The sequence below is a fragment of the Larimichthys crocea genome, chromosome X (assembly GCF_000972845.2).
Source record: "Larimichthys crocea isolate SSNF chromosome X, L_crocea_2.0, whole genome shotgun sequence".
NCBI classification, from domain to species: Eukaryota; Metazoa; Chordata; class Actinopteri; family Sciaenidae; genus Larimichthys; species Larimichthys crocea.
Genome location: NC_040020.1, coordinates 31,465,312 through 31,491,790, shown reverse-complemented (window position 1 = coordinate 31,491,790; position 26,479 = coordinate 31,465,312). Strand labels below are relative to the sequence as shown.

General features: G+C 39.6%; 1 protein-coding gene across 2 annotated transcripts in view; it reads left to right on the top strand.

Annotated features, from left to right (window-relative positions):
- Nucleotides 1–26,479, top strand: part of cacna1ab (calcium channel, voltage-dependent, P/Q type, alpha 1A subunit, b) — a 166,818-nt gene that overhangs the window by 45,844 nt on the left and 94,495 nt on the right. The window lies entirely within an intron of this gene.

Genomic DNA, 26,479 nt, shown 5'->3' with positions numbered 1-26,479 from the left:
ACCAAAAATCACAATCATGTTTGACGCGGCTGGTGATTAAGATACATCTTGAATGCAGCATTTAGCTCAAACCTGTCAGTGACCTGTGTGTGTGTGTGTGTGTGTGTGTGTGCGTGTGTGTGTGTGTGTGAGTGAGAGAGAGAGATGGGGCTATAGTTGTAGTCAGAGCTGAGTGCTGATGTCAGCATTATGAAGGCTTAAGCACCATGCAACCAGAAGGGAGAGGAAATGACTCTCTCCTGCTCTAATTACTACTGACCAAATATGGGTGGCCTGTGGCTCATCCTACAGGAAAGCAGTGGAAAAAGCTGTAATTGTCAGGACAGGGAGGTCCACTGCTGTTAAAACCCGGAATACTCTTATCTGGCTTGGCCTCCAGTCAGTTTCTTCTTGATCAGAAGACATAATCGTGCTAAATCCACTGCACCCTGTGTTTTTAGGCTTATTTTGATGCCTGGTGGTGTCGTTTTTTTATAGTTTTTGGGTGTTTTTACCTTTATTCAGGAGCTGACACAAGGGACATTATCATTAGACCATTGGCATCTTAAACCCATATACCACCAGGATACCCCAGATGGCATGTTTTTAGGTTCATGTGGATGACTGGCAATATGTAGACAATGTGACACCACAAAAAGGCGTTTCCAGCAGTTTGATAGCAAAAAATGTAAACACATGGCCGGATTAACTCTCTACGGGATCAAATGTAAGCCGGAGCACCTATTGGCCACCGCACTTTTCCTGTATCCTGTCAAGTACAGCACACACATCAGTGTACACACATTAGCTGTAACAAATTAATATTCTCATCATTGATTAGCCTACAGACTATTTTCTCAATTATTTGATTAATTGTTTGGAGTAAAATGTCAGTAAATTGTGAAAAATTCCCATTAAATGGTTCCATCGCCCCACAATTTTCTTTCAAATATCCTTTTAAGTTTTTAGTTCGATAGTCACACCCTATAAATATTCAGTTTACCTAAATTTAGAAGATGAGCAAAGCTTTTGGGTGATGGTGTAATTGATAATTCAAATGATTGCTGCAGATCTAATACACTTGACTGCGTGTTAACTTTTAGGGAATTTGATAGAGACAGATAGGAAACATGGAAGTATGCGGTTGACATGCAGCGATGATTCCTTGGCGGACTTGAGTCCTGGGTGTTCAAGCATCTTTAGGATTGATGTAGAACCTCTGGAAACTAAGTGATGCCAGGTTTTCCTGGGTGCCAGTCAGATTGTGGTAATTTTGTGGTAATTTTAATCAAATGGTTTAGTAACAAGTAACTAATGCCCTTATGTTATAGTAATGACAACCCTGTTTTAAAGTGTTTATGGATTCAGTTGAATCTGTGCTGTATATTCCTAATCAAATTACCACAAGCCAACTGGGGCTTTTTGGAGCCCCTAGAGTAGTCCAGCTTTGGGTAACGATCTGGGCACCTACTACGTCATGTTCTGCCATTGTGCATAGCTGTCTATCACACAGTTTCCTTGTTGTTTTACCACTAGTTCCTCCAGAATCCAGAATGAAGTCAAGCTAGAATACTTGTTTTGAGAAAGAACACATGATTTTACTTGACTTGAAAAGCTCTTGTCTACTTGCATTGCAAATAAAAAAATGTAACTCTTTCTCCAGAGGTGTTTGCCAGGCACTCTGGGAAATTAGCAAATTATTCCCAAAAAATAAATGATTTATAGCACTTCATCACATGCTGACTCCCATAAAGAGTTGAATTTTACGGAATAGTGCATATGGTCTTTACGTAAACTTTACGTTTGTGGTAGTAGCGATGATGCAGAGAATCATTTGGTGATTGCAGCTGGTCATGAGAGATTGAGAGAGTGTTTGTTTTTTTCCAGTTTGCACATCATAATCATGATTCAAGGTGTATAAATTGCTGATGAGTGTATGTTTGTTTAGTGATCATTTTGAGTGACTGTGAATGTGTGAATCAAAATAGTGTATGTCTCATTATGGAGCTGATAGATTTTAGATTAAAAAGAAATAAAATACTGTTACACCCTTACACACTTAAAATGGATGGTAGATGCCCTGTTATTAGAACACCAGTAGTGCACAGATATACAAACAAAATGCAAATAATCCAATTAAAATGTCACAAAAAGTATTACTCTTACAACTACTTAGCAAGGCTGATGACAGTAACAAAGAAAAGCACTTTAACATTACAAAACTGTGTGAAAGTAATCAAACAATATTCCTTGTTACTCATCTCATTAGGAAACCAGGAAACGTGTAATTTTTAAACTTGTAAGAAATCACTTCCACAAGAAATGTGAATTATAGAGAAAACTGGAAACAGAAAAGGAGACTTTGATGCCGGAAAACGTGTATTTAGGTCTAAGCTTCTAAGGGCTACTTGGTTACATGATTTTGGTTAAATGTTAAAAACATGAATGCATCTTATCTCTTGTGAACGAACCAAGCCTTGATCAAGACGTGGAGAAGTTGCACAAACATACTGATGATGATGGTCACATCCATTGAATGTTATAACAGGGTTGTTATTCTCTAGTGTTAAGAGCTACTTATAATTAACATTTCAGATCTCTTTTAAGCAACTCAAACTCTTTCCAGAACTCTCAAGGCTCTCATTTGATGCCACATTAGTCAGGATCATCTTCACCTGGTCAAATAAAACAAGTACTAAACACTTATTTGAGTATCTTGTCCAAACATTCTGGATACGGAAGCAGCCACAGAGACATCAGCATAAAACAGAATCCATGCTCCGTGTTTTTTTGTTACTCAGTATGAGAGTACTTTTCATATTGCAAAACATTTTCAAATTTAAAGAACATCCACTTCCTGATTTGAAACTGAACTGAGCATATCCCAGCATGCCGCCATCTGTATAGAGTCAGGCTGTGTTGGCTGGCAGGCACCATGGCTTCTTCCACCAGAGACCCAGAGGACTTCATTATACCTCCCTCCCCTCCCTCCACCTGCACTTCCCCATTCCCTCTCTCACTCCTTTCATCTCTTCTTCTCCGCCACACTTTCCCCCCCTGCAACTCTGCTTTAAATGTTCTGTCCTCCATCTTCGCTCTCTTTCTATCTTTCTTCTTCCCCGTTTTGTCTATAGTCTTCTGTCACTCTTAATTGATTTCAGTTTAGATACTGTAGTGGCAGTATTGCCCATCATAGAGTAGTGTACAAAATGCAAATAGGTGACACTTTAAAAGAAAAAAAAAAAGTGTCGTGAGTCAAGTTTCCATCCAAATGTAGCACAAATTTTAACAAAATTCGTATTCCAATAATCAATAAGTATTGTGCACATAAACAGTTGAGTGGATTGATTCTTCATTTGGGTGCCATTAACCAATTGCAAAAGATATGTATAAGATAAGTATAAGAGCGCCAGCCAAACCTCAAATGGAGGAAAACGATGTTAAATGTGTGATGGAAATAAGACATTTTTCTGTTTCATGTGTTAATTTCAAGATAGTCGGTCCACATATCTAATGTCTTTCTTCCACTATTTTTGTTTCACATGAATTGTTTTTAGGAATTTGACATCGTTACATTATATCTTTAAATCACAAGCTTTGTTGTAAGCTTGAGTACCATACCCTGTGTAGATCACGATTTATTCATTCATAAATCTGTTTCCATTGCACTTTTTCGCATTTTTTTTATCAATACACCAACTTTTCTACTTACTTTTGAATACCTGGCATTCCCACTCTGCTTTATTTATAAATAAATAATAATCATTTATAAAAATTCACATAAAAACAGTTGGAATAAAATGCTGTTACAGTACCGTGCGTCCTAATAGTGAAACCTTAGAGTTTAGCTTCCAGGGTCAAATCTGCCTACAAGAATAGAAATCTATCCGTCTCTATTGTCAAAGCAGCATCGTATTAAACAAGCCGATAGTATCAGTATATAATGTATGTCTCTCTCTCTCTGTCTCTCTCTCTCTGACCATCTGTCCTGGGCGTTCGCTGTCTGTGTGGGTTTCACACTTTCCCAGCTGGGTTCTGGCCACACTGCCTGGTATCATGTGAGGGAAAGACAAGTGGAGAGAGATAGACAGTATTTGGCAGCAAGAGAGAGAAGAGATTAAAGGCTGACCCCCCACCCTCTCTGGGACAATCAGAAGGAAGAATGTCACCTTGCCTGTAGTAACCTGTAACTGAGTAGTGCCCCCTCAGGTCAGTCAATGTATAATCTTGTCGAAATCTGATCCACATGTGACAGTTCAGTTAATGATTTGAGAGAACAAACAAACAATGATCAAATATCGATGAAAATAAAGGCAAAAAGGCTTCAACTACTTGTCTGTTTATGATTTTTAACTATTTTAGGAATAATTCTGTATTGTATACAATGTCTGAAAACCACTTATAAAAGTTCCCAGAGCCCATCATCATATTATTTGTCTAGATTATCTGAATGTCATGTTTTTCTTGATAAATTACAGTGAGTCAGTTGTTAAAACGATTGCAAATATTCAACAAATTGATCAGTTGACTAATCATTTCAGCACTAATTCAGATTTTATTGATCCAAAGGTGTTCTTGTGGATGAGCATTTTCTGATGTGTGTGGGCACTTGTTTGTTCGTGTATCTGATTTTTACACGTGTCAGAGACGCTGTGTGAGGTTTACAGTAAATGAAATGTTGTTGTGTTACTTTGGAAGAATGATGAATACACACACACACACACACACACACACACACACACACACACACACACACACACACACAGATACGTAGTGATAGACAGGCAGTCTTTAGAAACATGTATGTGGCTGAAATCATTTGACTCCACACTTATGCATGCGTAAACAAACACATAAATCATGGATGAACACATGCACACATACAGTACTCTGGATCAGCTGGTGGCTTGGCTTCATCCGTCTGGCATGGAGCAAGCAGATCCGTTCAGATCATTCACGGCTGACAAATGCTCTGATAGCTGTATGTATGTGCATGTGTGTTTGTAGGTGGGTGGGGGCAGGTCATACTGTAACACCTGTTCAGCAGGATCACTTACCTCCAGGGGGCTTGCCTGCATCCCAGCACACACACACACACACACACACACACACCCCTACACACACACATATATAGTCAACGCAGCCCAGTGGTTGGCAGAAAAAGCACCATTTGGGACGTTCACGCTCCAGTGTGCAATCTCTCTCTCTCGTGCGCGCACACTCTCGCTCTCTCTCTTTCTCTGCGTCTCATTTACCATAATACAATCTGGTGACATAATAGCACGTTTGATACTGCTGATGCCGTGATATGACACCATTGCAGCACAGTAATAACTGCAATACAAAAGAAAGCTTCAAATACAATTACATTTCAAACGTGTTGGGGACAAAAGTCAAATCAAAATCTGTCATGTTTTAAGAGGATGAAACCAACTTAAGAACAGGGGTAGGCAACCTGCTCTTCTTTAGCCCCTTGTAAAAAAAAAAAAAAAAAAGTCTTCCTATTGCGGAAGCACTTCCCGAATTCATGGCTGTGTCCTATCTTATTTTATATCTTATTCTAACTTAGGAAATCCTACCTAGATCGGTAAAATACATTCATTAATCAACTCTCATCCTGTCACGCCTGCATCTTGGTTTATCTGGTTATTTATACGTATATCTAAAATCAATTATTGAATTTTAATAAAAATTTCCCTCTATATTTTTCTAGTCTTGATTTTCTCTAGTCAGGCTGACTATGGATTTCAGAGGAAAATAGAAGATTTAGTAGTGAATGAACAGGTCAGTTTGCTTTTACAACCAAAGCAACCTAATAGCCAAGTTTTGAGATTTACTTGTCACAAAACAAATCAATTTTTTTTTTTTTTTTTTTTTTTTTTTTTTAACATGCATGGATAAGTAGATACAGTATATAGTTGTTTCCCTCTTGGATGCAACATCCTGACAGACAGCACCAGCACCATAGTCATGGTTGTTTTGACAGAACTCTACTCCAGATATGTGATCCTCACAGTCAATCCCCTCAGTGTGTGAGTGAGTGTGTGTGTGTGTGTGTGTGTGTGTGTGTGTGTGTGTGTGTTCGTCTGGATCTCACTGTGGTGAAATGTGATGCCCCTGCTGTCCTCTCCTCAACTCTCTGTGTGGGCTGCCACCACTCTGTGTGTGTGTTAGATGTCTGTTGCATATTATATGCAAGTGTGTATTCACAGGGAACATTATTGGAGAAATAAACAGAAAAGAGAAACAGGGGTTCAGAAGATGGAGGCAGACACACACCTAAATGTAGTATGAGTGTTAAAGTCTGAGAGGATTGGAGAGAGAGACTAGTTAAGTAAACACTGGAGAATATTCAGCCCTCTGTCTGTGTTGTTGAACTACTTAAACACACACTTTATTCATGATTGTATTTTGTTCTGTTTATTTTTCTGAAACAACAAATGACGACAATCATCTTGCGAAACACAATTACCTAGACAGCCATTGGTTTTCACCAATACAGTATCAAACTCATAAAATAACGGTTCACTAAATCTAATCAAGGAGTTTTTGTGTCTAAGTGCAACCGTTCAGCAAACTTTATTTTAAAAGTCTAACCAGACGATACATATTATTAGTTGCTAACTTGACCACGGACCATTGCACATACAAAACTAACCCCAGCAGGCTACCTGCAGTATCATAGTTTGAAGGATAGACCCGCTAACCAAGCTGCTGTATTTACAAAATGGAGTGAAAACAGGCTTATTCACTTTGGCCTTTTAGTCGGGTTGCTTAGAGAATTAATCTTTATTTGTTATGCTGATATATAACGGTGAGGTTTTTTATATTTTAACTGGAGAACATTATGGCCATAAACCTGGAACTAAATCCAAAACAGTATTGGTTACCAGAACCCAAACCTAAAAATGAGAAGGGACATAGTGTACAGGAAGAAAAGATGATAATAAGGTGTAGGAGGAAAGAAGAGCACATATAGATATGTATAGATGTTGAGAAAGATATACAAAGGAGGTGGAGAATGACAGAGCAGTGAAGAGAGAAAGGGCCGGAAATGTGGAGAAAGGAGGAGAATTAGAGAGCGATAGAGGTGGAGAGCCATAGTGTTTTCCCCCCATGTTGAGTCACTGATCTACATTCAATCTGCACTATGTGAATTATTGATTGGCCTTTAGCCAGCCTGTGTGTGTGTGTTGGTGCTGAGATGCTTTTGCTGAAAAGCACAGTGGTGGCGTTTTCTTTCTTTTTTTTTTTTACTCTATTGATGGAGAGTGAGGGAGAGATAGAATAGGGAGAATGGGGCAGATTGATGCAGACACATGCATGTGTACGCCCCATACACACAGTTATGCATGCACATGCACGCGCACACAAACAGGCTTGCAGGTGTCCATAAACACACACACACACACACACACACACACACACAAATTCATTCACCCACAATCACATTTACATTTTTCCGCTCACAGCATGCATACACATAAAAATGCATTTGAATACACACACACATAGAGAAAGACACGGAAGAAACCAACCTTTGAGGCAGGATTGATATCTAAATACCAACAGGGGGAGGGAGCTTTAACACACACACACACACAAGAGACTGAGCATCTCTAAACCAACACCCTAGTTTTACCAACCTTTCTTCTCAGGTTAAATGAACCAGTTGTACTCTCACTCCGGACTCAACTATTTCCAAACAAAGGGTAGTTCTCAGTTTGTGCGTTGTCCTAATGTTTGGATTCAGCATTTATTCAGTTCACCTGCACAACACATCTGAACTGGCACATCAAAAAATAGATGTTATTAGTAGGCATTGTTTCTGTAAGTGGGTGAGTTTCTATATTTGTCTCGTCTTCTGCTCACTTATTTGAATCTCAGGTGTCAAAAAGATGTCTTAGCCATCTTCGTCTTAGTCAGAATGCATTATGTATTTCATATTTACACTCAAAGCTGTGTTAGACCAGATCAGTTATTGCTTTGGGTAAACCAGCACTTTGTTTATAAGAACTTTGGTAGACTGTAGAACATGCTAAACATTTCCACTGGACAAACTTCAAATTTTATTTATATCCTGGATGGCCTGTAGTCGAGAGAGACAAGTAACTTGGAAAGAACAAGAGTGTTATGAAATGAAGCAAAAAGTACACCGTGTCCTAAAATGTTTATTTATATGCTCCACGCACAAATCTCTATACACTGTGCACTGTTCTGCTGTTGGTATGTTACAGTTAGAGCTGCAACGAATCATCAATCAATTTGTTTTTAACTATTAAATAGTCCAACAATTATTTTGATAATTGCTCATTTTGCTAATTATTTTAGTAATTATTTCCAGACATTTTTTAACACACTGTTGTACTGTATATAGATATAGTACAATCTGTTTACCATTCTGGACACACAGCTGTAGATTTCCACCAACAGTCCACCAATTAATGTTGAACAATATCGTATAATTTTGAAGCCATCCACAGTTCAGCCAAAGATAACTAACGCTCACCAGCTTATTATTGTTAATTCGAGAGGTTATTCCAAATCCGTAAAGTGCTCTTCACCATCTCTTCCAGTAGCCAGGTTACATCTCATTGTAATAAAACCATTTTGAAGAGAGAGGATTTTGTTTACAACCAACATTGTAGGATCTGAACCAGCAACCTTATAGCTACAACAAGATTCAAGGAATTGGGAAGGGTGAATTTCTGGCGCAGGGAGGAAGCTCCCCTCTATCCCCCTCCAGTCTGCTTCTAATAGTTATTTTGCCTAAGTAATGAATGGTGGTGTCGGGAAATGATCACCTTAATGATCGTAATTATTGTAATTGAGATGCGATAGAACATTATTCGAGGTTTCAGATAGATAAGGAGAAAAGTGGAGCGTGTTTGTGATGAGTGGGGTGTTCAGGGTTGAGTAAGGACAGGAGGAGAAGATGTAGAGAGTAGGAATGTTACAAAATAAAAAAAACAAAAAAAAGACTATGGATGCTCTCAGCTGCTCGTCTTCCTATCATTTATCTCTTCTTTGCCTCTCCAGCTCTTCCTGACTTAGCCACTCTCCCCTCCCTCCTCCTCCATCTCTTCCTCTCCTTACACCCCTCTCAGCTCTCTTCTGTTTTGCTCTCCTCACGTCCCTCCTCCACTCCACTCCACCCCCTCCATTTTACTCTGGCTGCTGTCGACTGCAGTGTTGAGAGCAGATCGGAGCGGAGAGAGGGAGAGAGGCAGGAAAAGAGATATGCAGAGAGAAAGAGAGTAACGTGTTGTGGAGGGGGGACGGAGGAGAGAAAAGAGAGTGAGAGAGACAGAGACAGACAGAGAGGGAGAGAGAGGAATGAAAGAGTAGTGACGGGCTCAGTGTGTGTTTGATCTGAGCTGGTTTCCTCCCCCCTGCAGCCCAGGGCGCCTCTCCCCAGAAACAGGGCCAAGTGCAGGCATCTGAATGTGTGTGTCTACACTACAGTCCGTGTGGGCAAATGTGTGTAGGTGTGATTGCTGCTCTCGTGTGTGTGCGTTCCTGTTTGTGTGTGTGTGTGAGAGCTTGGTGAGCGGGTGTATATCAGAAGCTAATTTGAAGCTTGGTTTTGTTTTGCAGTAGAGTCCCCAGCTGCTATAGGCTACAGTTTCCATTACCCAACATTCCTTGCTGAGTTAAGTACTGGACTCTATCTATCTATCTATCTATCTATCTATCTATCTATCTATCTATCTATCTATCTATCTATCTATCTATCTATCTATCTATCTATCTATCTATCTATCGGTGTGGTGACACATCAAATACTAACATTGCACTGCATGCGCTCACACCATATAGTATCAAATTTACTGTACGTATTGGACGATGGCACCTTGGTTATCTACACACTGAGTCAGAGTTAGCATAAATTCAGTCATGTTATTGTCACAAAATTTTAAAAATGATAATATCATAAGATATTATAAGATTAGTGCATATCAACTGTGCTACTCCTCCCGCAGTTTTTGTTGCACATACACAAAAAAGGTATCAAAACGATCAGCTCAGCCGGGAATCTAAGACTTTTCTAAGCGTTTCGGTTAGAAACGCTTACGGTTCGGCGTTACGGTTTGCCGATAAATCACCAAAAAACACGGCAACAAAATGAATGGGTGTGTATTGGAAGAATGTTCGAGAGCTCATCATCAGAACGTCATCGCTAGAGTGGAGAGGGTGAAAAAAATTTGTCAAAAAATACATTTGCAAACTGCGATTAAGGCTGCAAATGTCACTCAACAGAACTGATTACCACTCAAAACATAGGAAAATTCAAGGCGGTCGCAGTGATAGTAATTTTTATAGTTTTGGGGTCAGACACAAAGATGCGCCAGCAACTCGCATCTACTGCCCAATCTACTCCCATTTTAATTTCCAAAAGGAGCAGGGAGCACCTGTTTCTGTCTCTAACTCCCAAGGCCAAAGTTTATGCAATTTTCACCTGAAAATCGGAAAGGAAAATGTCCACGAGATGAGGATGCTGATGGTCATTTCGGCTTTTGGTTTGCGGCACACCTTCGAGGGGCTTCATTTAGAGTTTTTTTGTGGGGAGAGACACAGAGTGCGTGTGCACACCTGTTACTAATTACTTTGGCCTGCAACTGACCCTGGTTGCTAGGCAACCTCAAGCCTGCCTTTGACTAACTTTATTGAAGTCTCTGTATGATAACAATGACTATCAAGACTACATTTTTAATGTCGGCCATTTTATTCTTCTCTCTCGCAGACACAGACACAAACACATAGATAGAGAGACAGACACACACACACACCACACACAGTCCCTTCAAAATAAAAGACTTTGTAAAACTCTCATTAACAGACACAAGACCACACAAGCACGCACAAACACGAGACAAAAGTCTTTCAAAATAAGAATCCCTTCAAAATAAGAGCCCATTAAAAAGGCAATGATGACAAAGCTTGTTGTATTAATACTGAGTTTTCTGAGCAGTGTCAGTAATAATGTATGGGGGCGACGGGGCCAGAGTCACGCACACTCAAAATTTCTTTAAAAATGTTTCTATTTTAATTTAATTTTAACTGTTAGCATAACCTTTTTTTTTTTTTTACATGCTTGTTTAAACCTGTTTTTTCTTCTCACAAGATAAAATGTGCCACATGTAGAATATATGAATATTCAGTATATTGAGTTCAGTGCAAGACAGGAAAGACAGAAAGTGACAGGACTGTTGAAACCCTTTCAGCACATGTTTTGATAAAAGAAGAATCCAGGCTATGATAAATTTGTTTGGGAGCTTGGTGGGTCAAAGCTAACAGGGATTCAGCGTGTTGCTCAAGGGCACATAAGAACGGATGGCAGATAAGACTGAACTGTTGTGTTGTATCCGAACGACAGGTCTTATTAAAGATATTCAATGGAACTAAAACCATTTGCTACATTTAGCAATTCTCCAACCTGAAGAACAAAAAGATGATTTTCTTTTTGAATAGCATAACACAGCTTTGTTAAGCAAGTCATGGAGGCAACATCTTATTTAAATTTAGATTAGTTAGAAGTTAGAAAAGTAAAAATCCCATAATGGTAATGGTATTTAAAATATTATACAGAGATCCTAAATACATAAACAGATAAGCAGATAAGCTGTAAGCTATAACCCCCTTGCAGTTTTAGAGGCACTTCTGATGTCTTACTGCATAAAAAACTAAGAAAAAGCCCTTCTTCTCATTAACCTTTAATCTTGAGAACATGCATAGAACATCCTCTTTTGGTCGGAGCAGCCGTTTGGTCAGCGCTGTGCAAACTTAACACAGTGCCAGCTGAGAGTCTAGTCGAGCTGACTGAGACACTGCAGCATCAGCAACCTGCCCGTCAGCCTGACAATCAGTCTGCCACATTAGTGTGTCACTTCGCCAAGCCAGGGGATTGGTCCTGTCACTCTGAGAGGGTGGGCCCTGGGGTCACTCACGGCTGTCAATCAACATGCCCTGAGGCAAAGATGCTGAGGAGGATGAGTGGATAACTGAGAGGAGGAGAGTCGTGCTGTGACAGAGGAGAGGGACGAGGGACGGGGACAGATGGATAATTGACATGACACTTTAATTAGGTAAAGGGTAGTGAGGGCTTTCAGGGTGAATTTTATGGTGTGTGATGGGGTTAGACCAATATAATGGTTTGCCAATATAGTGGGCTGATTTAGGCTTTTAGTTAAATACTGGGCAGTGTTTTTTTTCTCTCTGACCACAACTGTAAAACATATAATTGAATTGTATTTTTACAGACCTTAATTATTCACAATGTAATCATCCCAATATACCTCCTAAAGCTGGAAAATTTGTGAATTAATCATTTTGTCAATTAGAAATTATGATATCATGAAACAATGAAAATGAACAAACACATTTAATCATTTAGAACAAAGATTTTCAAGAGCTCCACAACATCTGAGCAATTTCCATCAGCGGGTACTGTGAGATGTGACTGAAAGCAAAAAAGAAAAAAAAAAGAAAAGTCTCTTTGTGACATGAGGGTTGTTCTGTAATTTATCTCTACCTGGTTAGAAGTGGGAGATGGGAAGCCTGAAAGATGCAAAAGGAGAATAAGAAAATGGAGGAGGAGTGTTAACATCAGCAGCTGTTTGTCAACTCCTCCCCCCTGAACCCTGCTGTTGACCTCTTCGGTTGTCCTCCAGGAGAAGGAGAGGTCAAACAAATGTCCATCTGACCTTGCCCAACACAAAGCAAGGATCTCAATTTTGACAACAGAAGCTGTTCTTCTCTTGTTTGTTGATTGATCGGTAAAGTCCATGGTGGTATTCTATTTACTTGAGTGTAGAAAGGTGCCTGCATACTCAGAGGTCACTTTACTTAACTTGACATGTATTAAAAAAAAATGTCTCCAACCAAATGATAATGGAAGAAAGTATCAAAAATGTTGGATAAAAACTGGATGTACACCTGCACCTCAACATACTCTGCACTTGGTTTGATTGTGCAGCACATAAACAGAAAAAATCTACTTCATCTCTGAAAATGCGTAACATTACCAACAAACTACACAAGACAGAAGAGTGTTTGGGCAAAAAACACATTTATGTCACTCCAGAGGAAATACTCTGTCACCATGTTCCACTGTAATAAAATATGTGTGAGAATTTTATTAGTGATACCTAATTAAACTTTGCAGCATCAGTCTGGTGGACTGGATTGTCTCAGTCCTGTCTGCACACAGACTCTTATCTCAGTCTATCAGCAGGCCCGCTACATTAGTCAGGGTCGCGACGTCAATACAGCCTCAGATCTCAGGGTCAGAGGTCATCTGTTTGAACCAGAGAGGACGAGACGTCGATGTCATTAAGTCTCCAAGGACTCCTCCAATCACGGGGCTGCTGTGTGCTTGCGGCGATATAGAGTAGAGAGAACTGATAGAGAAGTAGATGGATATGACTGGGGACATTTGTATGTACAGTCTATTTTCTATCAAAATGTCAGTGTTTTAACCAAACAATACTCAGTTAGGAAGTTATTTCTTATCAAATTGTGACAATATCAAGGCTATTAGTGAGAGTACTATCTAATAATAGTTCATCTAAACTGAACGGTTAAATGTGACTAAATTAAATCTGTATCACTCAACATTGAACCTGGTGCATTTCAAGAAAATATGTTTCTTAACATTTACAAATTGTTCATATTTCATACCTTCACATTATGGTCCGGGTGTCTATACCAAATTTTGAACTACAGATCTATTTAGTATATATAAATAACCTATCTGACATTAATACATTCATTATTGATCCTATTATTTATATATGTATATTTTTATATGACACACGCACAAGCCTCTGATCTCTGTATGACCTTTGTTTACCATACAGTATATGGGCTATGCCGTTTAACTATTTCACTGTTTTGAGGTTCGCCCCTGAGCCTTCAAAGAGCAGCAGGTGCTGTCGAATGTCAAAACAGGTCAATTTTCACCCAAACAGTATGTAAGGGTTAAAGGTCCAGTGAGTAGAATTTAGTTGCACCTAGCAGTGAAGTTGCAGATTGCAACCAAATAAATACTCTCCCACGCCTCAACCTCCTTCCAGGCGTGTAGGAAAAACTCTGGCTGCCAAATTCACATAAAAAGCAAAAGGCCATATCTTGATCAGTGTTTGGTTTGTCTGTTGGCAGTTCAATATGACGGACTCCATGGAAGAGGAAGTCTAAGAATTTCAAATTATGTGGAAAAAACATTTTTGGATTCTTCAGACTTCATGATTCAGATCGGATTGACATGGCTGTTGCCTTGTTCATTCAGCTTGTTAGCAGTAACATCTTCACAGAAATCTTGATCAGGAAATGTTTTATTCAGCTGGACAATATTTGAGTGATTTCAAGAATTCTAGATGATTTCATGTCACAAAAATCTCCCTAATCAAAATCCTAACCCCCAAAACACAGCATAGATACTGTGGTGACTATCAATAATTATTGTCAACTAATGTCAGCATTTGACTACCGATGATCGTTTTTTTCCATTTTCAGGCATTTTAAGATAGTCAGCTCAGAACATGAACAGAAAAATCTGCAGACAGAAAAAACTTGACTCATTACAATGATAGCGAGACCTCGCCTTCTGTTAATGTGACTATTTAGAATCTGGCATGAAGAATTGGAAGAATACCACCGCTGATTTCAACCATGGTGGTCCAGAGCAGGGAGTGTATGTGTGCACACGGAGAGAAATCTGTGTGTATGTAAAATTACCAAGAGAGTATGTGTTAAGAGAAGGTGGAAAAAAAAGAGACAGAGAGGAGAGGACATAATTATAATTACAGTCTTTAATCCTCTGGACACACTCGCGCACACACTCGTATACACACACTGGGCGAGCTTTTAATTAACTATTTGGCGACAGGGGATTCTGGTATTGGGCTAATTATTTGAACCACACATCCCTGCACTCGTCTCCTCCTCTGAAACGCTTCCAAAGAGACAGACAGGTATTCCTCACTCTGAGCTCACCTGGTAATTGAAAGGTTTTGCGTGGAGATCAGTTCGCTCCGAAATCCCTTGAAGCCGAAGTCAAAATCATCGGGGACAGCGAGCGAACCAAAGGTAGGCTTCTTTTCTGCTGCAGACTTATCCACAGTGTAATACGGATTTAGTGTTAAAGGAGGACAAGAAGGCAGAATAACCAGCTGTCGTCTCCTTATTAAAGGTTTTTAAAGCTCCCCGACTTTATCCGAAGGCACAATTCAATTCAGTTTTAACATGGTTAAATCCTAAAAGGGATTTTGTTTGCAGAAAGGGTTTACAATAGAAATACAATATAAAACACAGTAGAACACCATACAGTCTAAATTAAACTGAGAAAGAAAATGAAGAATAGTTGAATAGTTACTCAATACTGTAGTGACAAAAATTAAAGGATCAGTGTGCAAGATTTATTGGCATCTAGTGGTGTAGCTAGAGGAGAATCTACGGTGGCTGTGAAATGTGGGAAAAAAATATGTAAGGCCCCATCAAGAGCCAGTGTTTAGTTTGTCCGTTTTGGGCTACTGTAGGAACATGGCGGACTCTGTGAAAGTGGACCCACTGCATCTGTAGATATAACAGGCTCAATCAAAGATAACAAAAACATAATGATTATTTTTATTATAGATTAATGAAAACATAGTTACAGTCATCCCTCGCTATATCGGGGTTCACTTTTCGCGGACTCGCTGTTTTGCGGATTTTTTTCTGTGTAATTTTGCATGCTTTTTTTTTTTACAGCGTACTGTACAGTATGAGCGCGTGTGTGGTTAGGGGTTTTACGGCCTTAAAACATGTATAATAATTGTAAAACTTACTTAGCGGATTTCGTTTATTGCGGGTTATTTTTAGAACGTATCCCCCGCGATAAACGAGGGACCACTTTATACATATTATATCTTGCCATATTCTGTAAATAGAGCCCCTTAAATCTTATACACTGGACTTTTAAGGTCAAGTGTACATTTCTAAATTAGCCACCATCATAAATGTTTTTAAAATTTTATTTCAGTAACTGGCATACATTTGAAAATTAATCATTTCGATGTAGATTCCTGTTTTGTAGTCAAAAAACACAGAGCAGTGCTAAGCTGTTAAAAGATTAAAGTTGCAGTGTGTCAGATTTAGACGTTTCAGACACCAGACATCATAGTTGTGTCTTATTGGCAAACTAAAAACTTAGATTAAACTCCCACACACAGAGCGACATCTTTAGCTGCTAGAGGTTTGATCTTCTAAAAAAATCTAAAAATATGTATTATTACTTGTTTGCATGACAGAACTTCAAATTAGCTTGAAAGCTTGGTGAGAGCCATAGGACTCAACAATCCAGACTACAGCCAGAGAAGCAAATGATGAGCGACTAAAGAAAGAGACTGAAAGCTTCAGAGAGTGGTATTGATTTTCAGTGGGTTCAGCACTAGAAGAATCGCTATGTCTTTACAGTCATTTGATTCATTGGTAATAATGAGAGATTTTAATCTTCTACTTCTTAATTCAAGGTAGTAGTTTCATTCGTTACACAGTATTGTAGTAACTGACATCATTTATATCATTTGGCTGCATGTTGCACAATAAATGCATGTTTTGCAATAATTTTACACAAATTCTACTTAAGTCATCTCTTTAATTTAAAGGTCTGTTATGTACAGTTTGTTCTCCTTTGACAGGTCTGCCAACATAAGAGAACATCCTTACTTTGGTTCAACTAGTAGGGTTTAGTGTCCTCCCTTTATGTCACCCACTGCTTTGTGGACAGGTTTGTGTGTGTAACTTGTGACTGGCTCTATTTTCAGGCAGGAAAAAATGGCGGCCTGCCTGGTCACAGTCTTTCTTGTGTTATGGCTAAACCGCAGAGTAAAATACGTTTCTAAAAAACATTTGTGGCGAGAAATAGGCAATGCAGTGACACAATCTTGATTCAGATTTGATCAACACTGCTGAGTTTGAGCCGGTGTGCTGCGCTGGACAGACTTACTGGGAATCACATGTCAATCATAAGGTAGCCACACCCTGAAGCATATGCTGCTATCATCTATTTTACTCTAAATGGGACCATAATTTACAAAGATGGAAGAAGACTTTAACCTAGCACGTGAGACCATAAACTTACAGTATGAGGAAACTATTTGCTTTGGTAATAAATTAAGTGAGGTTGGGATATGGAAAAACAAGTAGGGTCATTTTGATATTATATTGAATATAATCAGACTTCCTATTGGCAAACAAAGTATTTAGGTTTAAGATACTTCTGCATTGGCTTTGCTTCTTTTCAGACCCGGAAGCTCTGTTCAGTGACATGTACTGTTACTGTATGATCACTGATTGGAATAAAATACAGCTTTGATTTATTTATTTTTAAGCCATGAATAATTGAATATACATATATTGTGTGGAGATATTAAATATTACATGAAGAACAAAGATGATTTTGTTCTAGTAAACATCAAATATCTGTCTTCACTCTTCATCAGTGTCTGTGGGTGTGTTTTTTTTTTTTTTTTACACGTCTGATTGTGAGTGTCCATTAATGTGTCTGTGTAGGTGTGTGTACTGTATGCATATGTATATGTGTGAGTGTTTGCTGGTGGAAGCAGCAGTCAGGTGGATGCAGTCTGTTTCTAAATCAGATCTCTGTGTGATTCACTGGGTTGATGAGTCACCACAGCAGCACGGGCATAACCAGCCTTGTCTTCCAATACACCCCCCTAACACATGTACACACACAGAGGCACACACGGATATACATATTTAGTACTGTGTAGCTATGGTTCCCTTTGTTTGTTTCCAATTGTACATGTATGTGCCGTTTTAGTGTGTGTTTTCATACATACTCAAGCTTGTGTGTAGAGGTACTGTACGTATGCAGGTGTGTGTGTGTGTGCTTGTGTGAGTGTAAGTGTGAGTACACTAAATAATGGGATAGTGCTCCGTTCTGCAGATGTGATTTGGTGACTAATGTAGAAGCTGCTGATGTCATGTGTTTGCTTCTCCTCGCTGCTGAACTCCTCATTTCCTGGACATTCATCATTTATCAGCCAATCACCTTGCATACACACACACACACACACACACACACACTCATCTATATACCAGCTCAAAGATGCAGGCAGTACAATATACAGGATATAAGCTATTGACATATCATGACAAGTATTTAAGGAACTGTGAGGAATGAGGAGGGGCAGAAAGACGCACACGGGAGAGGAAACGAAGGAAAAAGGAAGGAGAAATCGTGTGATGGATGTGTGATTCAACAAAGCAGCATACAAGAAAGTGACTGAGAATGTGTGAAATCAAACTAGTAACAGTAGTGGTACTACTAGTAACATGTATCCACGTTGTGTAGCCTCCGTCTGCCTCTAGACAGCTGAGTGTAACTGGATCATATTGATCTGCGTGTCAGACACACATGGATCCTCCAACAATTTGCAGTTTACATGTGTAGTCGGATTGAATTTGGATCAAGTAAAAGTGCATAAAAGCAGGATTGTTCTGGAGAAATACACGTTATCAGCCAAAGCTGCAGAGCGAAGAGTATCCCATCCCCGCAGACCGTGTTTACATGGACTCCTATAATCCAACTATTGACCTGATTCTGAAAAAAAGGCTTAAATGGTTTAGTTGCACTGTACCATTCATATTCTCGACATACACATACTGCTACAGAGCCCAGCCTGATGAATGGCTTCAAATGATCCTTACAAGTTATGTTACAACATTTAGTGTCTCACTCTTAATTTTTCATGTTTCAGCACATTAAGTCAGACCAATCTGAAAAATCCCGGATTACGATCAGTGACTACATTTTTGTTAAATTTGAGAGCCAACGATGCTTGATTAATAATTCTAGAAGATCATCTATCTTGACATATTCAAGCCAGAAAATATCGACGTGGGCAAATAGCAAGACTGGGAAAGGGGCAACATCCTTGGCTCGGTGTGATACAGAAAAAGTTCTAAGAATCAAACAAATGCAATCTGAAACTTAGCTAATTAAAAAATAAATCAATATAGCTGATGATTTTTAGGAGCCAGCTTGTAGTGGTCAACAGTGCATGGAACTACTTACTTCTATGCTGGCTCCGGCTTTCGATAATGGTAGCCACTTATTTTCTACAACCAACTGGTTTGAGTTGCATGAGACTGGGTAATGAGACCAGATGCATGAGATGGGTGATCCATCACAGTGAACAATTCTCCCCTATTTCCTATTCTTTTCTTTTTACACCAAGTTATGCAATTGCTTCGTTGCTGTATTCCAAAAATCTAAGACTTAAATGTTCATTTTAGGAAAACCTTTAAGATGGTTTCAGACAGCCAGCAATTACCATCACAGATACCACCTAGCAATGTCAATAATCTGTGTTTTGAGCACAATACCATCACAGCGACTAGCGACTATCTCCAATCCTACAAGCTATCCTATAATCATCACATAAACCATGTTTTCACTTGAAATAGAGGAAATTGGTAGCAATATGGCACAATTATTATGGCTAACTAGTATCATACTGTAAACATTGTTTATTGTATTAAAATGATCTGTAATTAAAGCTGTCTTGGTTGATCTGCTGTCTGCTGGTAAAGCGGTCTTTATAGCAGTCGTCTTTCAGGCACCTTAAATAGTAGAACTGACCAAATTCATATACCCTTTACCTGATGTCATTGTCCTGAGGTCACTGTTAGACTATTTTTACCGTCAATCAGCATTTACAGTGCGTCTAATAATTTAAAATCTGAAACTGCTCTTAAAGAGTGTCCCTCTGATTTAAAACGCTTGAATATTTGTTGTAAACGTGCCCAGAAGCACCTGTGCCATCATCATGTGCATCATCTTCTGCAGAGTTTAAGCGAAAAGTGCATATTTGTATGTGTGTGTGTGTGTGTGTTTGTGTACGTTTGTGTGTACGTGTGTTCAGCAAGTGACAGGGGAGGAGGGGATGTTCAGAGATTTGTGGCTAAGGTGAATGTTGTGTGTGGGTGTGTGTGTGTGTGTGTGTGTGAGAGAGAGAAGACAGAATACTCGGTCATCAGTTCTCGTGACAGTTTTACGGCTGCTGAGCTAGCAGGACGCCGCGGGATGTTAGTTAGCCCACCTATTCACACATCAGACCTGTGTGTGTGTGTGTGTGTGTGTGTGTGTGTGTGTGTGTGTTTATGTGAGTACTTGACTGTGTTGGATGCTGATTCCTCCGACTGCATCTCCATTGACATTCCATCGCACCTCATTGACTTTGACTTTTTGGTGTCACTCCTTTAGAAAAACAAAGAAGAGGCTTATTCTAGTATTGTCCACCAAAATGTATAAGACATATTAGGAGACTTTAATTGTAGACAAAAAACAGCCTCTTTGCACTTACAGCAGCCTGTATAGACAAGAAGGCAATAAGGCAGAACACGCTTAGACCCTACAGCTAAATGCCATACATTAACACTCATACGCTACGTCAGCATCATGTCTCATTTCACTTTTTATACCATTGTAGTTCTTTTGTTATACTATGCTCAACAATTCTTCAGGAAATCAATTACATTCATTGCCCTGGGGCAATAGTAGCTCAGTCCATAGGGAATTTTCTTGGGAACCAGAGGGTGGCCAGTTCAAGTGCAGCACGTACCACAGTATGGAGTCTGGACTGGTGCCAGCTCACCTCATGTCCCCATTGAGGTATTAATGAAGTAAATCGTCCTTTTCTGGTGTGTACTTGCAGCAGTTACAGCAACAAACCACCATAATGTACCATCATGACACGTACAGGACCAGCAGAAAAACCTGCTGTGAATCATTTCATGGTAAAAAAACATCCACTGTGTTGTAGATAGTACTCATGCATTTGTTTGTTTCACTAGGATTTGCTGAACCTACCCAGAATGTATCTTATCGGGCTGCATATTCTCAAAGATAGTGAGGGTTTCTTTATGAAGACGGAGACATTGATTTTGTTGCACAAGCAATCGGATAAAATTTTATGGTAGATTATTATACACTTTTTTTTTTCTTTCTCAGACTTTGGTGCACTGTAGAAATCCAAGCTGACCACAGCTGCCGTTCTCCATGAAGGAATAACACTTTTCAGAGCCACCTTTAAAGACCGGAATGATGGACGTTCATAAAGCTGAACCAGTTTTCAGTGTATAGCGGTCATGCCTGGCCTATACCTGACCTGTTTCATAAGTTTAGTGTTATTTGTAGACTGATACAATCTCCTTCTGTTTTTCCTGTTGAAGTGTCCACAGCTGCCATTTAGACAATCCACTTGGTATTTTCAGTAGTTTAGCTGGTGGCTCACTGAGCATGCTCAAGGCTCACGCGCATGCACACACACACACACACACATGCGCACACACACATATGCACGCACACACTGCAGCTGCTTCAGCAGAACTCAAATGGAAATGGTACATGTAGCTCTATGTGTGTGTGTGTGTGTGTGTGTGTGTGTGTGTGTGTGTGTGTGTCTGAGCCTCTCCTCGTCTGCTGACAGTAACCTACTTTTATGGAGCCCACTCATTCAGAATGATAAAAATACTGCAATTCTCCCTCCTCTTCCCCCTCTCTCTGTCTATCCTTTCTTCCATCTCCTCTTCCACCTTTTTTACCTTCCCCCCTGTCCTTTACCCCCATCACACTCCCTCCGTCTCTGCCTTGTTATGCCCCCGTTTCTTTCGTTTTCTCAGTGTCTTCTTGCATTTCCCCATCTTTCCCTCCTCCCTTCTTTATTTACTGCTCATGCCCATTACTCCCTCTTCACTTCCCTTTCTCCGTACCTCTGCATATCCTTCATTAACTCCCATCTCTCCATCCATCATTCCTTCGTTGCATTCTCCATACCATTCTCATTTGTTCCATCTTCACTTCGTGCTTTACCTTTAAATGCTCTTCTTCCTTCACCCTCTTCCTCTATATCACCCACATTCTCATACTTTTATCCCCCTTTTCCTTTTCATCCCCCCATCACTTCTCTATTCTACACTTAATCATTCACCATCTCTTTTTCTTTTTATTCTGGTTCCACCCTTTTCTCATTTTTATCACGTTTTTTTATTTGTCTTTCACTCACTCTATTTTATTCTCTTTACTCTTCCTCTCACTTCTTCCCGTCCTGGGTGAGATGCTGATGCTGCAGCCGTCAGCCTGGCTGAGTTAAGATCGTATGATGGAGGGAGCGAGAGTTAAAAAAAAAAAAAAAAAAAAAAAGGAGCAAAGGATGGAAAAGAACAGGACAGAGTATCTTCGGGCACAAGTGGTCCAGATTAAGAGGAAAGAGAAAGAAGTCTTAACTTAGAATACCGTGAGACAGAGAGGGAGGGAAGATTAAGAGAGAAAATAGGAGGGATGTGATGCCTTTGGATAAGAGAGACAGGGTTAGAAGTGGTAACTGATGGAGAATTTTATTTTAAGTCAAAATTTAAGTCAGAATTTATTGGATTTAACACATAATGTAAAAAAATAGTACAGTAGCAATCATTTAAATGAGTACAGACCACTTCTTTAAATGTTTTGTTTATGATTATAACAACTAGAGATCATATTCTTCCATATTTACAACATTACTGGTTGTTTTGTTCTGTCTGGTGATTTCTTACTGTTCACCGTTAAAGGCAGTTGTTAGTTTGTTCTGTACTGTAGAGAAATCCTTAGTTTGTTTTTTCAACCAAACTCTCCAGTAGCTGATTTAGTGTCATCTTTTAAATTGGAGACCTCAGTTCTGCGTTGGTAAGACAAGTGAGTTTTTTTGTTTGTTTTGCTTTTGGGAACAATTAATACCAAAAATATGATTCAGGATACGTCAAATTTGAGAGAAAATAAGAAGCAAAACTTTCCGTCCTCTTCAACCGATACATTTACCAGCCGCCACATTTAATAATTCAGAAGACGACTAGATTGTTAAAATAGAACAGGACTCCAGATGATGGTTGACCTACAAAGGAATCTGCTTTAGCAGAGTTTACCTGCCAGACTCAAAATCAGCAAAGCAGTGATGGCTGCTGGGAGTTTCATATGTAAGGTGAAAAGGGAGATTAGCTTTAGGTTTAGTCACTAACAGGCTGATGTTGAGCTCAAGCTGAATATTAACATTAACATTTGTTTTTGTTACACATTGCAGACTCTTCTATGGTCTCTTTCTTATTTGCCATATGCACAGTTACAGTTGAAGATGAAGAAAATGTAATTCTTCTGCCCTTCCTCCAAGAATTCTCATATTTTAATCATGTCTTCTAATTGATAAATGTGTTTATTGCTGTGCAATTAAAATCTAGACTGATCTAATCTAATCTGATGTGATCTAATCGAATCAAATCTAATTTCTGGATTTAGTGATTAAAGTGAACTAAAGAATAGAGAAAATTGTTCCAGGATGACTTCAGTGTTCTCTGGGATTAGGATGAAATTTCAATAAACGCTGTTGTGGCATTCTGTCATGTTGAAGTGGGCGGTTTTACACAGAAGCCCAGCTGAAGTCATGATCTGAGCTGGTTCAGCAGTTATACAGTATGTATTACAATATGTGTGTGTATGTGTGTGTGCACACAGATGTCACACCCTTGAGATAAGACTCTTTCCTTGAGTTGCGTCATGGAAGATGTTGCAAGTGTTACTGTGTTTGTGTGTGTTCTGTGTGAATAATTTGTTTGTGTATGCATGTGTGTGTGTGTGTGTGTATGACTTTTTATTTGTGTGTCACTAGGCATGTGTTTGTGTGTGGTTTCCATTTAGTTTGAAAATGGTGGATACAATGGTTCAGCTCAGCCCAGCAAGAAAGGAGAGAGTGATGGACGATTGTGTGTACGTGTGACTGTGTGTGACTGTGTGTGTGACTGTGTGTGACTGTGTGTGTGTGTGTGTGTGTGTGTGTGTGCGCGCTACAGAGGGAGAGAGAATCTATGCAGTTCTCATTACCAGCCTGCGAAGTGGCACAGCAGATATTCGGCAAAAAAACAAGCTTCTTCCACAAATCAAAAAGAGCTGGGGTCAGGGGAAAGAGAGGGGGAGAGAGAGAGAGAGAGAGAGAGAGAGAGAGAGAGAGGGAGGGAGAGACGCACCCTTTTATCTTTCACATGTCTATATATAGCGGTTCATGGAGGAGAAGAGTGGAGCAGGATGGGAGGGAGGAGGGGAAGCGGAGGTAGAGGAGGAGTGGATGGAGAGAAGGCAAGATGGCTGAATAAGAACGGAGAAGAAAGATGTAGAAGTGATTTTCAGTGATTCTTAGGGTGTGAAACAGAGAGCGAGAGAGAATGAGAGACCAGAGAGCAGGAGAGGAGGCAGATTGAGGGATAAAGAGGAGATGGAGATAGAAAGAAGGTGAGAGAGGAGAAGATGAACATTTCAAGCATGTTTGGAATACCACGTTGTTTGCAGCTGCAAAAGCTGCAGGAGACAGTGTGAAAATGTAAAACTGAAATGAGAGCAAAATAAATAAAGCGCAGCGTTAGTTCAGTGCTTGTAGTAGCTGATTGGCTGATCAGTTATTGGCTCATTCACAACTGTGTGGCAAGTAATTAATGCAGGTGTACAGGATAGACATCTTCCTCCAGCACCACATCCTCCTTCTGCGGTATGTCTTCTTGTTGATTTAGCAAGTTTTCGAAAAAAAAACAACAACATTATTTCATATGATTAGACTGTAATCAGACTATAAAATCTCATTTAGACCTGGTCTGACTTAGGCTTGGGTTTCAGATACCAGGAAGTGAGTGAACCTGGGAAAACCTCTTTCGAATAGCTATTGTCTTCTACATCCAGCCATGGTATTATTATTCAGGATTAATGTTGTCAATTTCTTATCACCTTTTTTGAAGACTATATCTACCAGAAGTATCTTTACAGTTCCCCCTTTATTTTACCACACCTAAAATCACAGGTGGAGAGGTGTGGTGGTACTGTACTTGTGACCACACCCAGCGGTAATGTAGCACTGCACTAAAAGACAATGTGAACTGCTATAGCACGCAGGGTGGTTGCTACATGTAGATGGCACCACAAGCAGAATAATCAGACTGAACGAATATGGAACTGTCATAGTTGCATCTCAGCCTAAATCTGCAACTCTCTCTCTCTATATATATATATATCTTATCCATTTGCACTTTGCATTCAGTCTCAGCACACTTTAAACGAGAGTGAAGAAAATGCAAGTGAATGAATCTACAGAACACCTTAATTGCCTAATCGCTGTTAAGATTTGGAGGGTATTTGACTGCGTATGTACCTGTTTCCTGCTATTTCCAAGCTCTGCATGTTTCGTGAAGGAGGATGGAGGGAGAAAGAGAGAAGGCGAGAGAGAGAGAGAGGGAGAGAGAGAGACAGCGAGTGCTTGCGTCACTCCCATAAAGGAACTGACTCTTGCTGAGTCGAGTGCTACACAGTTTCATTTATTTGATAAAGCTTCATTTGGTGTGATTTAAAATCTCCCCCTCATCAGGCTCGGCTCCCCTAAAGCACAGCCTCAGCGCCACGCCAAAATGCCTCATCAGCTGAAAACACACACACAAACACACTTGGGTGAACACACACACACACACACACACACACACAGAGCCTGCGTATATACACACACATAGAAGCTGGTACACAAGGACATTTTTCACAGGATGACTTGGGCTGAAGCATATTTAAATAGGTGTGGGTAGTTTTGCAGAGTTTGGAGTGTGTAGACAGAGGAGGAATTATTAACAGGTAGATAGTTCATTGACCTCATGGAGGAATTTCTTCACTACAGCAACATTAAACTGGAAACACTGGGACAGGTAGTTCTTTTTAAGGATATTGGAGCAGCTTTGTGCAGGTGCGAAGGTAGTTGTGTATAGTGTATAGTTTTTTCTTGTGGTACTTGAGGAAAATTGATACATATCTTGAAATTATAAAACAAATAATCCAAGTGATCGCGTTCTGGACTGTGGACATTAAAATGTAGACATAAATAGAGCACGAGGCATGAAGGCCCATGCCTGGTCCTGTTTTAAAGCAGGATTCATGAGTGAAATGCATGCATATCCCCCTTAAAAAGCCAAATACACTCACCTTTTTAGTTTGCCTTCAGGTAGTTAGCCAATATTCAGCCAGTGTATTTCAGCGTCGGCATTCCCAAGACCTAGTTTTGATATACTAGCTGAAACGGCTAAACTGAAATATGCTGAATAGTCTAGTATTTTTTAGCTAAAAAAGGCTAGACTATAAAGGTGTTTTAAGGCGTTTTTAGTGAGCCTAAAAGGGCTGATGGATTCAGTGCATTTAGCTACCCTTTTTTTTAATATTATATACTGCAGCACTCAAGCTACATGCTGTATGTCTATGTTTTCATAAGCAAAAAACCCTCCAAAAAGTGGTGCCACTTACAATATGTAGTAGCTACAATGTAATAGTTTCATTGTGTTGCAGTTTTAAGTGAATTAATGATAAATGAGTGAAAGGGTGTAATATTATGTAGGTGTATCTGTGTAGGTGTAACGCGATGTTTTATTGGCTGAAGTTATAACGCTGTCTTTG